Here is a 14,528-nt window from a genome sequence, read left to right as displayed (position 1 = left end):
ATAACCAAACTCTGCTCGGTAAAGAAGCACACACCTTATATACTGGAATGAAGGTATTTTTTTCTAATATTCTTAATTATTTTTTGTTAAAAAACGAATGTTTGTGCAAAATAAAATTATGTGGACTAATTATAATTCATCCGGGTTGAATGTCATTATTTAATAACTAACGCATGAACTGTACGCAATATTGTGTAGGCCTAGCAATTTTACTTTAATAAAAGTGTTAGATAAAGGTTTCAAAAAGTTTGAAAATATCTAAATTTCAGTAATAATAATAATAATAATTTTAATGAAAAAAAAATGATGATTTTTTTCTAACTTCTTTATTTCATAATGTATTTACTAAAAACTTCATATATATGTATCTTATTTTTACTCAAGTCATTTGGGAGATGGTTCAATACTCTAGCTTGACTATTTCCAGAAATATGTCCCCCTTGAACTTAGATTTTATTCTAGAAATTATTATATTTCACTGAAACTTCTTCATTTCTTATAGCATTTCCTTCAAACCCCAACATCATAATAATATGACAAGGGTTATAAATATAGCGTCCATATTACCAGAATTATCTCCTCCTTAAATTTTGAATTTTTCTTACTCATTCTTTAACTTTCTTATTTCTCCATGGATTTACTTCAAATTTAAAAACAGACATTCATTATCAAAAACCTCACTTTCATATGTGATTAGATTTATAAGACATGTGTTGTCATCATTATTTTCATTTCAAAACTTGAAATTTACTTGATTTTTTTTCTTTTAATTTTCTTCTTTGTAACTATAATTGGTACTATTTTTTGTTCTTTTTACACTCACATCATGTATGAAACATGTTCATAAGTCTAGCATCTTTATTTCAAAAATATCTCCTCTTAGTTTAAAAATTTTTGCTTTTAAAAATGGTATATTCTGGTAACAACCAGGGATGTTTTAAAGATTTATCCTCAGAGTCTTTGTCAGTTGGTCTGTCTGTCCGTTTCTAAAAACTGTTTCCTGAGATCACTTTTAAAGACACAAATTTACTTTAAATAGAAAAAAATGAAACATAAGTTATACATATTCATCTTAAGAAAATTGGATCTTTTGATTATCTGTTTTATAAACATAATTAGGGAAACTTAACATATTACTTAGATAAAGACAAACTAAGAACTAAAAAGATTTAAGTTTATTCATGTCATACAACTATTCAATAACTTAATTCAATGACCAATGGCCCTTCAGAATGTTGCTGGGGTTCTAACCGGTAGGGGACTTATGGATTGCTTACAATACAATGATACTTGCTTGTTATTATCAGGGTTCCCACTATTATTTAGGAGTGAAATTCCAGGTTTTTTCAAGGATTTTTTTTTAAATTCCAGGTTTTTCAATTTGAGAATTCCAGGTCTTTTCCAGACTTCCCACCAGCCCGTAAAGGGTGAAAACATAATATGTCCCGTTTTTTAAACGGGCATATAAAAATATTGTTCATTTTACTTGCACTAATGACAAATCTTAATTGGCCTGTACTGTAAGAGTTTTGTCATTTTAATGAAAAGCAAAACAGGTATATATTAACAATATTGAAACATGGGTCAGTCATAACAAAAACTTTAATTGTAAATGAGAAACGAGGCAATTATATTAAATTTTCAGCAAAGTAATTACATATGTTTTAGCAGCACCACAAGAAAACCAACAAAGTGCTTGTGTGACTAGCAATAGCTTGGGACTAACATGGATCCAGACAAGCTTGGCCTATCCATGCAGTCCCATCAGGATCCATGAAGTTTACTTTCAGATGTTAAAAATGTTACACAAGCTTTAGGCAGACAGTATGGATCCTTATGAGACTGTGCAGGACTCATCTGGATCCATGCTTGTCACAAACACACTTTGCTGGTTTTCTCATGGGGTGGCTCATATACGGTCTCACTAAAAAGCGTCCCGAAGAAATTTAGCGTCCCGAAGCGTCCTGAAGCGTCCCGAAGCATTATTGTTAATTTAAACAGTCAGAAGGTTTATATTTATTGTAAATAATGTATATTATTATGTATTGAGTTATTTATGGTAGAAAAAAATAATCTTACTTATATAAAAAAAACTAATATACCTTCGACTCAAGTTCACTTGCTCAAAAACCACCGTATACCGACAAAGCGTCCGGAAGGTTTAATGTTTATCTGAACCAAAATTATTTTGAAATACTTCGTAATTTTAGTTAATGAAATAGTAATGTAAGTAACAATAGCGAGAAAAATGTTTCCCATACATAAAATCATCTTTATAGCGCCCGAAATCGTACGTCTATCCACGCATAGTTCAAGTTGCTAACTGACTAACATAGCGTCTCGAAACAGATCCAAATGTATAAGGTGTAATTAGTTTTGTTGATCTTTTTCCTATTCCTATTTCTCTGTCTCGCAACTGGCGCACTAGCGCAGACGACATATTTGCTGAATCAACTGGACGACTGTGCAGTAAAGGAAACACGGACGTGCTTATTATTTTTTCGTTCGATTTTATTGTTACTTTCTAGCGAGGTTTCAAAGCCATTACGGCATTTGTCGTATAAAAACCTGAATTTGATTTGTAAAATGTTCAAAATACCAAGATAGCTTGTTAAAACCATCCTCGGTGGAAGAAAACATCAATAATTCAAACCAGGAAATGGACGTTGCTTCGGCGGCAGCCATATTGTTCAATATCGATTACTTCCCTTAGCGGTACGGACTAAATCCCGGACTATTTCCGGAATTTTACCGGACGGAGCAAATTCCCGGCGTTTTCACGACCGGGAGCAGCGATTTTGAAAATCACGGACTTTTCCCGTTTTTCCGGTAGCGTGGGAACCCTGTATTATTATTTTTATTAAATTTCATTTTCAGAAACGATATTACAGCGCAAGAAAAAAGCACTAGCATGCCACACCACCGGAGTTTGAGGTTTTTAAACATTATTTATAGAATAGGACTGAAAATAATCAGCAAGACAAATAACAAAGACTTACCAAAAGCACCAGAGAATAAGTTAAACCAGGAAACATATGCATAGGTCTCGGAAAAAATGTTTTGAAAGGTAGTCGAAAGATTATAGAAATAATGAATAGATTCGGACATTCAATAAACTACAATTGTTGAAGGTTTAAAAACACAATGTCTTAATTTATATATAGACAGGACAGACGTATGACAACGCCTGATGGCAACTAAGAAACCCGTTTGTATGGGACAACTATGATGAAAACACTTTCCTCCTCTGGGATTCTTCATGACACAATTGAAATCAGCTACCAGAGTGATGAAACAGTTCTTGTAAATGACATGGAACTCGCTCTATACAGATGGAAGCCAAAATGTCATTGTTTAAAATGACAAGAAATAGAACTCAGACAATCTACTCGTAGAATTGTTACTAGAATAGAAAGATTTGCAATCACATAAAAATCATATCCTTACCGACGCTCAAATTCATTTATTTCGTAGCGAAGAGAAACGGAGAGAAAACAATGCTCAGATTTTAATGAAATTGGAGAGACTTGATACATTTTGACATTGAATTCTTCACTCAATTTTAGTATTTCTATATGAACTGGATGGGAATCTTTGCTTGAAAACGATCCTTAGGATCCTTATTTTATATTTTATCCTCTGTCCATAAACTCGATTTGATATACTAGTAATGATTGGATGAAACAATGCGAAGGTTTAAGAAGTTGCAGAAGAATTTGGTATATGCTTTAGTGAATTTATATCATTTTGTCGGGTTCTCCTGAAATCTTAAGTGACACTTAAGTGCTAACTGATGGTTATAAATGCTAGTAGATTGGTATGGAAAAACATTTTAACAGGTGCACAAGTCTTCATCAAGTGTTGTGTGTGCCTTGAAATATCTAAATGTCAGTAGATATTTTAAGAAGAACGACATTTGCCTAAGGCTCAAAAACAGGGAAAATAAAAATGTCTTAAGAAATTCCAAAACGGCAAAGTTGAATATATGCTGCAGGCTCAGTTTGATTGAGTCTGTTTCATGGACGTTGCTGTCAAGTGCAAACTACCGACAACGCCATCGAGCACCGGCTTAAGCAGAATTCAAGATTTTAGTATGAACATGGTGAAATTAAGTTTAAAAACATCTGCAGATGTGTTCATACCTTTTAACTTTTCTTGATAAGCTGTTTACAATAATAAAATGATTGTACTTGCAAAATATCGTTTAATTTTCAACTCCAATTATATCTAGTTTGTTACTTCTTCCACTTTTAATATAATTAATGTGACAAGCTCAGCGATTTTTGGCTCAAATGTGATATCTTGGCGAAAATGAGTTTTATGACTTGTTTGTGGTAGAACAACATCTGCTGAATAGCTGGCAACAATTATTTTTTAAAAATACTTGATATTTTATGAAAATATTCTATTTTGTATGACATCACCATAACAACTTAAACTTTTATTGGTATAATATAAAACTAGAAATAATTCAAAGTCATACACAAAAAAATAAAACAAAATATAAAGTTATCATCATCTTGGTGTAATCTATGTAATATCTTGATAAAAACTATCATTTGTTTTCAATAATTGGTTGCCATGGCAAGAAAAATTAAAAAAAATTCATCAAAATGCAATATTTTTGCACTTAACATGATTAATTCATCCCCAAATTAATGCATATATTATATTAAAATACAACAATATTTAAGAATTTTAAGAAAAAGAGAAAAAAAAGGATTTTTCACTTTTCCCTTAAAAGTGTTATTGATAATAAATATAAATGTAAGAGTTGAATTCTCAGAATTTCAGTTAACTTTTCCATGATTACGGCGAATATCATAACTTTAAGTTAGTCCACTTTAAAGCACATAGCTGTAACATGATAGCATATAAATTATAAATCCAATGCAAAAAAAAAAATACTTTAATGAACTGATTAGAAATAAGTGTGTTTTTGGTTACCATGGTAACAAAAATTATGCCAAAAAAAACTGTATGATTTTAATTTAGAATAAATGGCATCTTATAAAATATTCCATATAAGATAATTGTATTCAAAATAATTCATAGTGTTTTTTAGAAATTTTAACCAAAAATAGATAAAAAAAAAAAAAAAATCTTGCACTAGTTATTTTCCTGATTATATTTTTTAGTTACAGATATTGACGTGTAAAAAACATATCTGATCCCTGTATTTTAAATTGGATAATATGAATAACATATTATATACATAATATATATTTAAATTGAAAAGTAGTTTCAATAAATTAAATTTAAAAGAATGATAATAACAGATTCTTGCAAACACATGGAAAGTCACAAATGACAGATCACTAATGTCCTTGAAATGTAGTCTAAGAGTCTTGCAAGCCCAGTTAGCGGGTTTTGACCCAAACAGGGTAACAACAACCATGTTCTCACTCCTAATATGCCCTTCAGTTTTTGCAAGCAGAAAGTGATTCATAAACTTGGCAAAAAACTTGTTTCACAATTAAGTAAAACTATTGTAGCATCTGCCACTGCAGTTTTCAGCTTTTTCAGGTATACTTATGAAGATATAAATTCTATGAGATTGTAATTCACTTTGGTATACTCTCAAACATAGGTCTTCTACAAGTCATTGACTTCTCACATGCCATCCTGAAATAACAAAAACCTGAATAAGAATAAATGAAACAATATAGTGTATATATAATAATTTGTCTCAACAGAAATGAACTACAAGTAAATTGTTGTATAGTGTTGCACAGCTATTTGGTTCATATAAGGTCTTGTGTAAATTCTTGTGTAATATATTACAGAGTCTATATATCATGTACATGTAGCAGTAACATTCATCTTGAACATGACTAAAATAACCTGAATCTACATTATGTACATGTATTATGGTGAAGTCACCTCAATTTTTATTTCACAAAATAGAGAATTTAATATGGAAAACTGTATAAATATATATGCTTACCCAATTGAAGTGTTTTTTATCTTGACCAATACTATACTGTACAGTAACTGTTGATAAGTGGTTGTCTTTTTTACTCCATAACCCTGGTGCTCAATAGTGCATAGATGTCACACATTGTGCCTCATTTCCAGCAATAGTTTAGTATATTCATCAGCAAATAGGTGAACTATCTATGTTTTCTGAAAATTATGTGCAAAATGTATGCTGTATGTACTTTAAGAGCTTTATATTATTTTCAATACATTAATGACAGCATTTTCATAAAACAATACAGCATTATTTTTAATATAAACTTAAGATTAGTTCCTGTTACTGTACAGTACAGAGTTATTTAATTTTAAACAATATTTTAACATCTTATCTGACATCATATATAAAATGCTAAATTGCAAATAAGTTACATTGCTTTCAACTGCAATTCAGGAAATTTATCATTATCGTTATTTGATAAAAAGGGTTGAGAATAGTCAGTTCATGATGATTATTTATATATGTATACAATGATTACAATCATAGTAAATCATTTGATCATTAGAACAAGTATCAAAACACTTACCAGTACATTTCCTTGTGGTCTTGAAGAATATGGCTCCATTACCAACTTTAAAATCTTAAATGTATGTTGGCTGACCTAAAATTACAACACAAAATATTCCATCAGCAAAAAAGTACTGGCTCATAAATGATAGAAATACCCTGGTAGTAGGGCTTCTGTTAGTGGAAGTTTAGGAGTCATTTACTCTTTGATTTTGGCTTTAAAAATGTTATGCTTTTCCTTTTTTACCTATAATGTGACTTTCAATGACAAATATTTTGCAGTCTTTGACTGTCAATGTTTGGAACCTTAATGGAAGCCCTGCTGGTAGAATAAGCTACATGTATGTGGTATTCATGATATATATATGATTATTGTAGATACTACCAAAAGGATAATAATAATAAATGCATTTTGATATTTATCTATGGTGACATCTTCAATAGCAGTACTACATCTATTTAATGTATTTCAAAAGCAGCATGCAGTACAGGGATAACATTTTCTTTACTAAATTGGACCTTGAATTGTAATAGAAATTCATTTGTCAATAATTACAGTACTGTACTGTACAGTAGCCTTGTCATATATGATAAAGATTCTATTTCCTTTAAAATTTACATTGACTTTTCAGAAATAATTTATACAGTATAAATCTACTTGATGTAGATCTACATGTATATCAAGCTATTTCATTGAAAACAAATTTCAAAATATGTTATGTGTCCAGTTACATTTTTGTCCCAGTGATGTCTATTGTAGAAAAATTTTAACAAAAATGTTTTGTTTTATCACTTGTTTAATATTTTCATTGCAGCCTGGACTTTAAAGGGGCTACACTGAGGTCTGACGGGTAAATTGGTGTCCAAAAAAAATGTATACAAAGTTCCCCACAAATCACAATATTATGACTAAAATAACAATAACTTACACTTTAACCAACCCTCTAGCAACAATTATGCTAGAAAATGCATATTCACATTAGCTTTTGATGCAAAAATGAAAGTTGGTTTTCCCAGACATGTACAGAAGTTACCCACAATTCATCGGGTATAACTAAAATACGCAACGGACATTTTTGGAACACCAGAGTAAACGGGGGTAAAAAAGTCTATTGATTTTTTTCTCAACTCTCTAAACCTATCATGTTTATATATAACTTGAGTATAACGAAGAAAAAACTGTATAAAAGATAATCAAGGTAGCAATTTCGTTGTCTTGAAAAAATCAAACGCCAGCGAAGCGGTCATTTTCTAGACAAAACGGAAAGATATAATATACATGTACAATTATTTTCATTGACATTTCAGTTTCAATTTCAATATTCTAAGGCAAACATAATGCATCGGTGATATTTATACTAAAACGAGCACAGTGTAATCACACTAATAAAAGTATTTAACGCTATCTATAACGTATTTAAATCAAATACAGTCTCATTTGATTTGATTGTTTGTATTTGGGATGGAGTGGGGGTTACGTCACACAAAACTGTGTAGGTCATTTTGGCGACTCTTCAGTTTTACTGGTGGAGAAAGAACTCAGGTGCCCCCTTTGCAAAATTGTTTCTGGCACAAACGGGCATCTGTGTATGTAATGAGTGACGTTTCGTAGGCTATCTTGATAGGATCGTACATACACGTTCCACACACAATTACATCATATTCATACCATAGGCAAAATTAAATGCACGTTTCCTATTGTAACAATATGAAACCCCAGAAAAAAACCTATGAACTAGCTTCTGAATGTGGCATTTCTATCGTTATTCCATAAAAGCACCCCCCCCCCCAAAAAAAAAGAATGAATACATCAATGGGCATGCTCTGGAGTGTTGGTATTTATTACCTGCACTCCAGTTACGCACTGTGCATGTATATGAATTCGATTTAACTCTGACACGTTTTCAACAGAAAAGTCTTCAAACTATGAAACAATAAATGTTTATGATTCTATTAGAAACTTGTTTAGAATTTAATGATTTTTTGGTGAAAACGATAGTACTACAGATAAGATCAAAGTGCTGAAGGCACTGAAGAAAAAACGGATAAACTATCACATTTTCACTCCAGTTTCACAGGTAAATTAATTTTATATGTCGCGGTTTACATCTAAATATCAGCTAACCTTTGCTTTTTGAGACTTTTGTTTTTGAAAATAATCTAAACGAGTAAAATAAATCCTCTTTTACAGGCAAATAATTTAATAAGTAGCATCCCCGATTTCTCTTTCATAAATTGGCTTTAGCAAATTCTTTTCTATTCAAATATTAAGAACATTCTGTCAGTGACGTGTCCTCTACTTGAAATCTTCCTGGTGTGTTTTTTTCGGTAACAGGAAGAAAATGACAGTCTGTTCGTATCATTCGGTAACAGGAAGAAAATGACAGTCTGTTCATTTGATCTTGACTGTGAAAAATCATGTTTTGTGAACCAATTTATCCTGCCGATAAAGATTTTGCAAGCAATCTGGTGGTTTATGTTCTAGTGCTTACACTTAATTTTTAATTCCAAAGAACATTTCTTAGGAGACCTTTAACGTTTGATTACGGTATAATCACTATAATCGAAATACTTAGGAATTAATTTTAATTCCTGTTACTGTGAAATTTTTTCGTTCACGTGTTTAAAATACTTAAGTAGCTCTAAAATTTTCAAAACGATATCCAGTATTTCCGAAACAATTTACAAAGGCTTTTAATACACAATCTTATGAATCTTAAAGTATTACGAGAACCACCCATTTAATCTCCAGAAATACATACGAAAAACAAGATAAATCAAAAGGCTGCAAGCTCTGTGGTATTTTCTGATCTTTGCAATATAATTCGCACTGTACAACTGTATTATTTTCCTGTATAAGTTTATTTTTATGTACTATAATTCTTCTTGCTTGGTACCAGAGTTTGAAACATTTTGCATGACTAGAGTTGCATCAAAAATCATTTATGTTCATTTTTATGACAGCCACACTTTATACTTGCATATCGTGGCTATTTCCTTAACAAAGAAACTTTATATAAAATAATTGCCTTGAATTGGATTTGAACCCCAGACACACTAAACGAGCGCGTTACCCTTGCACCACGGAGAAGATATACGAACAATGCCTGAATAAAATCAAGTAATACTAAATTTAGATTTTTTCACTGCATTTCGGGTTAATTTCGAGGTTTTTTGTTTCAAGATAAACCTGTTCTTTAACATTGATGTAAATAATTTAACAAAAATCGTCTCGCCATAACAGTCCGACATGTATATATTCCACTACTCGACAGTTAGATTTATTTGTGAAACAAGCTCTCGACATCGCTTAAAATAGCATTTTCATTGATTAAAATGATATTCATCCGCGTAATTTGTGAATGTGCATTCATTGACAATTCTATAAGCCAAAGCTACTTTTAAACTTTGAATGCGTTGTAATTTTGTTGGATACTTATAACAAAATGAAAATATTTCTTTCTTTTAAATCGGTAGTTTTCAGGTGTTTTAAGAACTGTTTGTTGTTAGTTTTGTCGTGAAACTGCTGTGTCAGAGATTGAATGTTAGCTTTGTATTTCCTAATCTTCGATCAGAAATACAAAAAGGAATGGTAACATTCAATGAATACAACACCCACACGGCCAAGCAAAACAGGACCACAGCTAAATTATCAATGAAAACATTAATTTCAGGCTTTCAAGTGGTAAATAAAAAGAATAAACAACAAAAATGAAAAACAGGAAGAAAGAAGAGACAAAAGTAGAGAAAAGTAAAGGTTTTCGTGCTATAAAGAAAGAAAAGCAGCGTTCTCTCCCTAACTTATTTATGCAATGAAATGCATCCGATCAATATTTAGCCATTGTAGTTTTTGAAACCAGTCACTCGTGTTTTCAAAATAGTCGGGAAATGAACCCGACTTTTTTTATCAAAACATTTACAAAACTATTAACAATGAGTATGCCATGATAAACAGGCTATAAGGAGTAAAAACAATGGTTTATATATGCATTGCCCTTTACCGTCTAGGAGTTGGAAGTATTATAAAACATAGTTTAAGCAATGGTTGTTGTATGAGGTGAGGTTAATAACATCTTACTGAATTCTTAAAGTTACTTTTACTTATCTGCCCTTCACATTTGTCCTGCTGTATCATGATTTTGTTTGTTTCGTTTAATTTGAAAGAAAGTTAGGGTTTAAAAAACAACAACTATATAATCAGTTTTAAGTTTATTTCACTAGTCACGGCAATAACCCTGCTGTGGAAGCTTGACTATGTCGGGGGCTGCGTCATGTGAACGTTGCCGTCGCCTTGATTGTCTTTATTCCAGTTTTCCTTTTTTACTCTTATAACGCTCTCGATTTCTTTTCCACCGGGAAGCTTTCAATATATTGGTAACATTAAAGCACAGCTCAATTGACCCATCACTAGTACGGAGGCCTTCCAATAAGAAAAAAATTATCAGGATATCTGCTAAATCAATAATGATAATAATAATATTAATAGAGCCAGATTGTAACTCTTTTCCGACCTTCTTGATAATGTTTACCATGTGCATGAAACAGGTATCAATTACCTATAGTTTTGAATGTCTAGATCAAAACATAGTAATCTTTTCATCAACAAAGTTTACATCCAATGCGGATAAATATGCAAGTATGTATGTAAAATGATAAATATTAAATTTCAGATCTATCTAGCAAAGGAGATCGATTTTTTTCTTAAAGAATTTTAATTATGTGCACTAGACATACTTTAGAAATATTATCTAATAAAGTTGAAGCCTAAATGTCCTATAATGAGGCCGGATTCATTCTCTATTTAGCCAGTGCTTTCAGTGCTTTGATCAGAGTTAAAGAGAAAATTCTGGAATAACATTCTGTGCGTGCGTGTGGTTTTTTATTCTTACAATACTCAAATTCATGTTCGTTGTATAAAAGGTATTACGAAGTTTTTTTCCTGAACGGGTGTCAGATAAACCAAAGTGACCTTTGAAATAGGACCCATTACACTGATTGACAAAGTAAATTTTCTTAGCCTAGATATCATGATATTTTAACCATTACAAAGTTAATACATAATATTAAATAATTACACGAAAGCTCTCAAATTAACATAGAATATTTGTAAAATTTGTGTATGTCAGTTTCGAACTCCGTACGTTTAGCTAAATTCATCATTGTAATGGAGAAAAAAACATGATTACAACAATGTAATGCTTTAAATATATTGAAATTGCTTTTTTCTCACAAGAACATATGTGAACAACAAGAAATTTAACAAACAAACCCATTATTTGCTTTTAAATTTATGGATTGTTGGTATATTCCGGTTTCGCACTTTCGTTGCTGCCGATACACAAAAAATTCTCCGTTTCGCTTTTTAGTCATCCCGAGAATCATCACGTGACCGTTGTTTTTATTCAGATTTGCAAACTGAAAGGTGTTTAAACGCTTTTCCCACAAAATTGGAGAAAATATGTATTTCAAACGACTTGCCAATCCAAAGAACACATATCAATGTATCACTGATTCTGTTTGAATGTCCCTAACTCGCAGGTAACAAAAAAATATCGGTTCGTGAAATTTTACTTTTTTTTGTGACATTCGGCCGTACCTCAGTGGAGTACCTTTAATCTATTTTGTAATCTAATCAATTGTCTTTAAAAATTAACAATAAATTTCTATAAAGACCATGACAAATACATTTATCGAGTGCAATAAACAATGTAGGAAAAAATTGTCTGTCATGACCTGACCTAGATGCGTGCCATGTTTTCTGATTTATAAACCAGTTCAAGTGTCATTGTCCCATTTATTTAATTGTTACAGGTAAAAAAAAATACGATGATTATTCAACATATCAGGGAAAAAATAATGAACAAAAATTAATAGATCAAGCATAAATAATAAAAGATGCACTTACCTTAACTTTTATTTAAAATAGAGAAAATAAGAATCCCTAAAGAGAGTCCAACACAACACAATTGAAAATGTTGCAGACTTGGTTTGATTGAGCCTGTTCATGGACGGTACTGTCAAGTGCAAACTACCGTCCACGCCCCCTAACACCGGCTTAAGCAGAATTCAAAATTAAACATGAAATGGTGAAATTTTGAATTTAGAAATATCCGCAGATGTGAACCTCCAAAAATGCAGTAACATAGAACTGACGTAAATCTACATGTGTTTACTCGCTGACCTGACTCCTGAGTTTACACAGTTCATTTATTCTAAATATAGATTTTGGGGAAAACAGTACATGTTTACTGTATCGTGTGGAAACTGAGAAGGCCTGTCCAAAAAAAAAAATTGATCTTTTTTTCAATTTATTTCCACACTTCCAGCTTTAGGAGAACTAAGACATAAAAACTCGCGTGACTTTGCAAGCGTTTTTCTCGCAATGATTAAAAACTCTTTAAAACAATTCATTTCGTTGCAATGTTTGCTCATTAAGTATAGGTTAGAGTGCATATTGGGTGTTCTTCTTAAATAAGAAAGCTAAAAAGGAGCGGAGCTTGCGAAGCGACTGTAGCTTTCTTATTTACGAAGAATTAACATCTAATATGCAATCTAACCGGCTTAGTGCTCCGACCACTTGCGTTTTATAATATAAAACGTCCAGTTTATATAAAATCTGTTCTATTAAGATTTGAAACCTGAAAATTTGAAAAATCCTCGTCGGTGATTGGCTTAAAAAAATGGCGAGCACTAATTTGATTTTGGATTTTATCTGGGACATAAGATAATTTATGTCCCAGATTTTAAGAAGCTCTGAAGAATCATATTCTGGCTCAAAATTGTACGGAAGAAGACCAACATTATTTTTCGCCATTTTTTTCTTGTACGATATAAAATTACCGCTTCTATTTTTTGTACGTGAAAGGGAAATCGGAAGTGGGGTAATTACGTCACGCGCACCTGTTTTCAATACGATAAAAATTCAAAATGGCGGCACCCTAGTATTTCGTAAATATCCAAATTGATGCAATTTTGTTTATTTCTTACAGCTTACAATGTTAATGTTTTTACATTGTTTTTGCGTGATTTGACTATTTATAGTTTGATCTTTCAAATGTTAAAAGTAATGTCCTGCCTTCAATATATGACACTTAATTCCGTGCCATTCCATGAAAAGCGGTGTGTGATCCCTGCATGAAGACCTTAGCTGCAGACCCGTTTGAGAAACACATGAAAAGAGTAAAATCCTCTCCAGAGTACAAAGATTTCATGACAAGTTATATTTCATGATTTTGAATTCATATTTCTTGAATACTGTTTTTAAAGCTCACTCGGTGCAATAAAATTTCATTAAAAAACACAAACAAAAAACAAATATCCTCTATATCTTACACAACAAACAAACTAATTTTCTTTTTGTTTTATGCTAAAATACGATTTAAATGACATTTCCTAGAATATCAAAATCTGTTTCCCAAGTGGTAGCCCGCCATTTCAAGAATTCATGATTTAAGATTGCTCATTCAAGTATTTTTTAATTACTATTTATTATTCAAATTCTAGTTTTGTTCCGTTGTCAAAAGTTGAAATCTTGAATCCAAAGTGCATGCCACCCTGAAAGCTGAAAGAAAAAAACAAGGGACAAAACTATGTAGCGCCTGTCTGGAAGAGGGCCAAATATCAAAATCCTGGCAATTTTCATGTAATTTTGTTTTTATGAATGCTTCCGATGAATTACCATTTCCCCAGATCTTTGTATTCGCCTCTTGACCATAAATAGAATTCGAACGACTATTGCTACACGTTTTATTGTTTTGAAGGCAATCAGTTACCAGAATGAATTGTTATCTGGTAGTAACAGATACGTTAGAAGAATGTGCAGTACTTAATGGGGTGGCATAGCATTTTTCACGAATGCAATCTTGTTTTTTTTTAATTTCCTTCACTTTATATTCATATACTCGTATACATACAGAAAAATCACATGAAAAAAAAAATCGGCACGCCGCAGCCTGGACTCGAACCACGGGTCTGTAGATTGCCGATACAGTATGTGCGTCAGCTTCAAATTGCTTAAACATAAATCAGCAGTAAAAATTGCGAC

General features: G+C 31.7%; 1 long non-coding RNA gene across 1 annotated transcript; it reads right to left on the bottom strand.

The window, feature by feature from the left end:
- Window positions 1-5,465: 5,465 nt before the first annotated feature.
- On the bottom strand, window positions 5,466-14,107 carry LOC132749195 (uncharacterized). The gene is made up of 4 exons (XR_009628383.1): window positions 12,094-14,107; window positions 6,504-7,305; window positions 5,948-6,126; window positions 5,466-5,625 (listed from the first exon to the last, which is right to left on the bottom strand). It is a non-coding gene; the product is annotated as an uncharacterized LOC132749195 (long non-coding RNA).
- Between the last annotated feature and the right edge of the window lie 421 nt (window positions 14,108-14,528).

This window comes from Ruditapes philippinarum, unplaced genomic scaffold (assembly GCF_026571515.1).
Source record: "Ruditapes philippinarum isolate M1 unplaced genomic scaffold, ASM2657151v2 ctg181_1_1_1_1, whole genome shotgun sequence".
NCBI lineage: Eukaryota > Metazoa > Mollusca > Bivalvia > Venerida > Veneridae > Ruditapes > Ruditapes philippinarum.
This window is presented reverse-complemented; position numbering and strand designations above follow the sequence as displayed.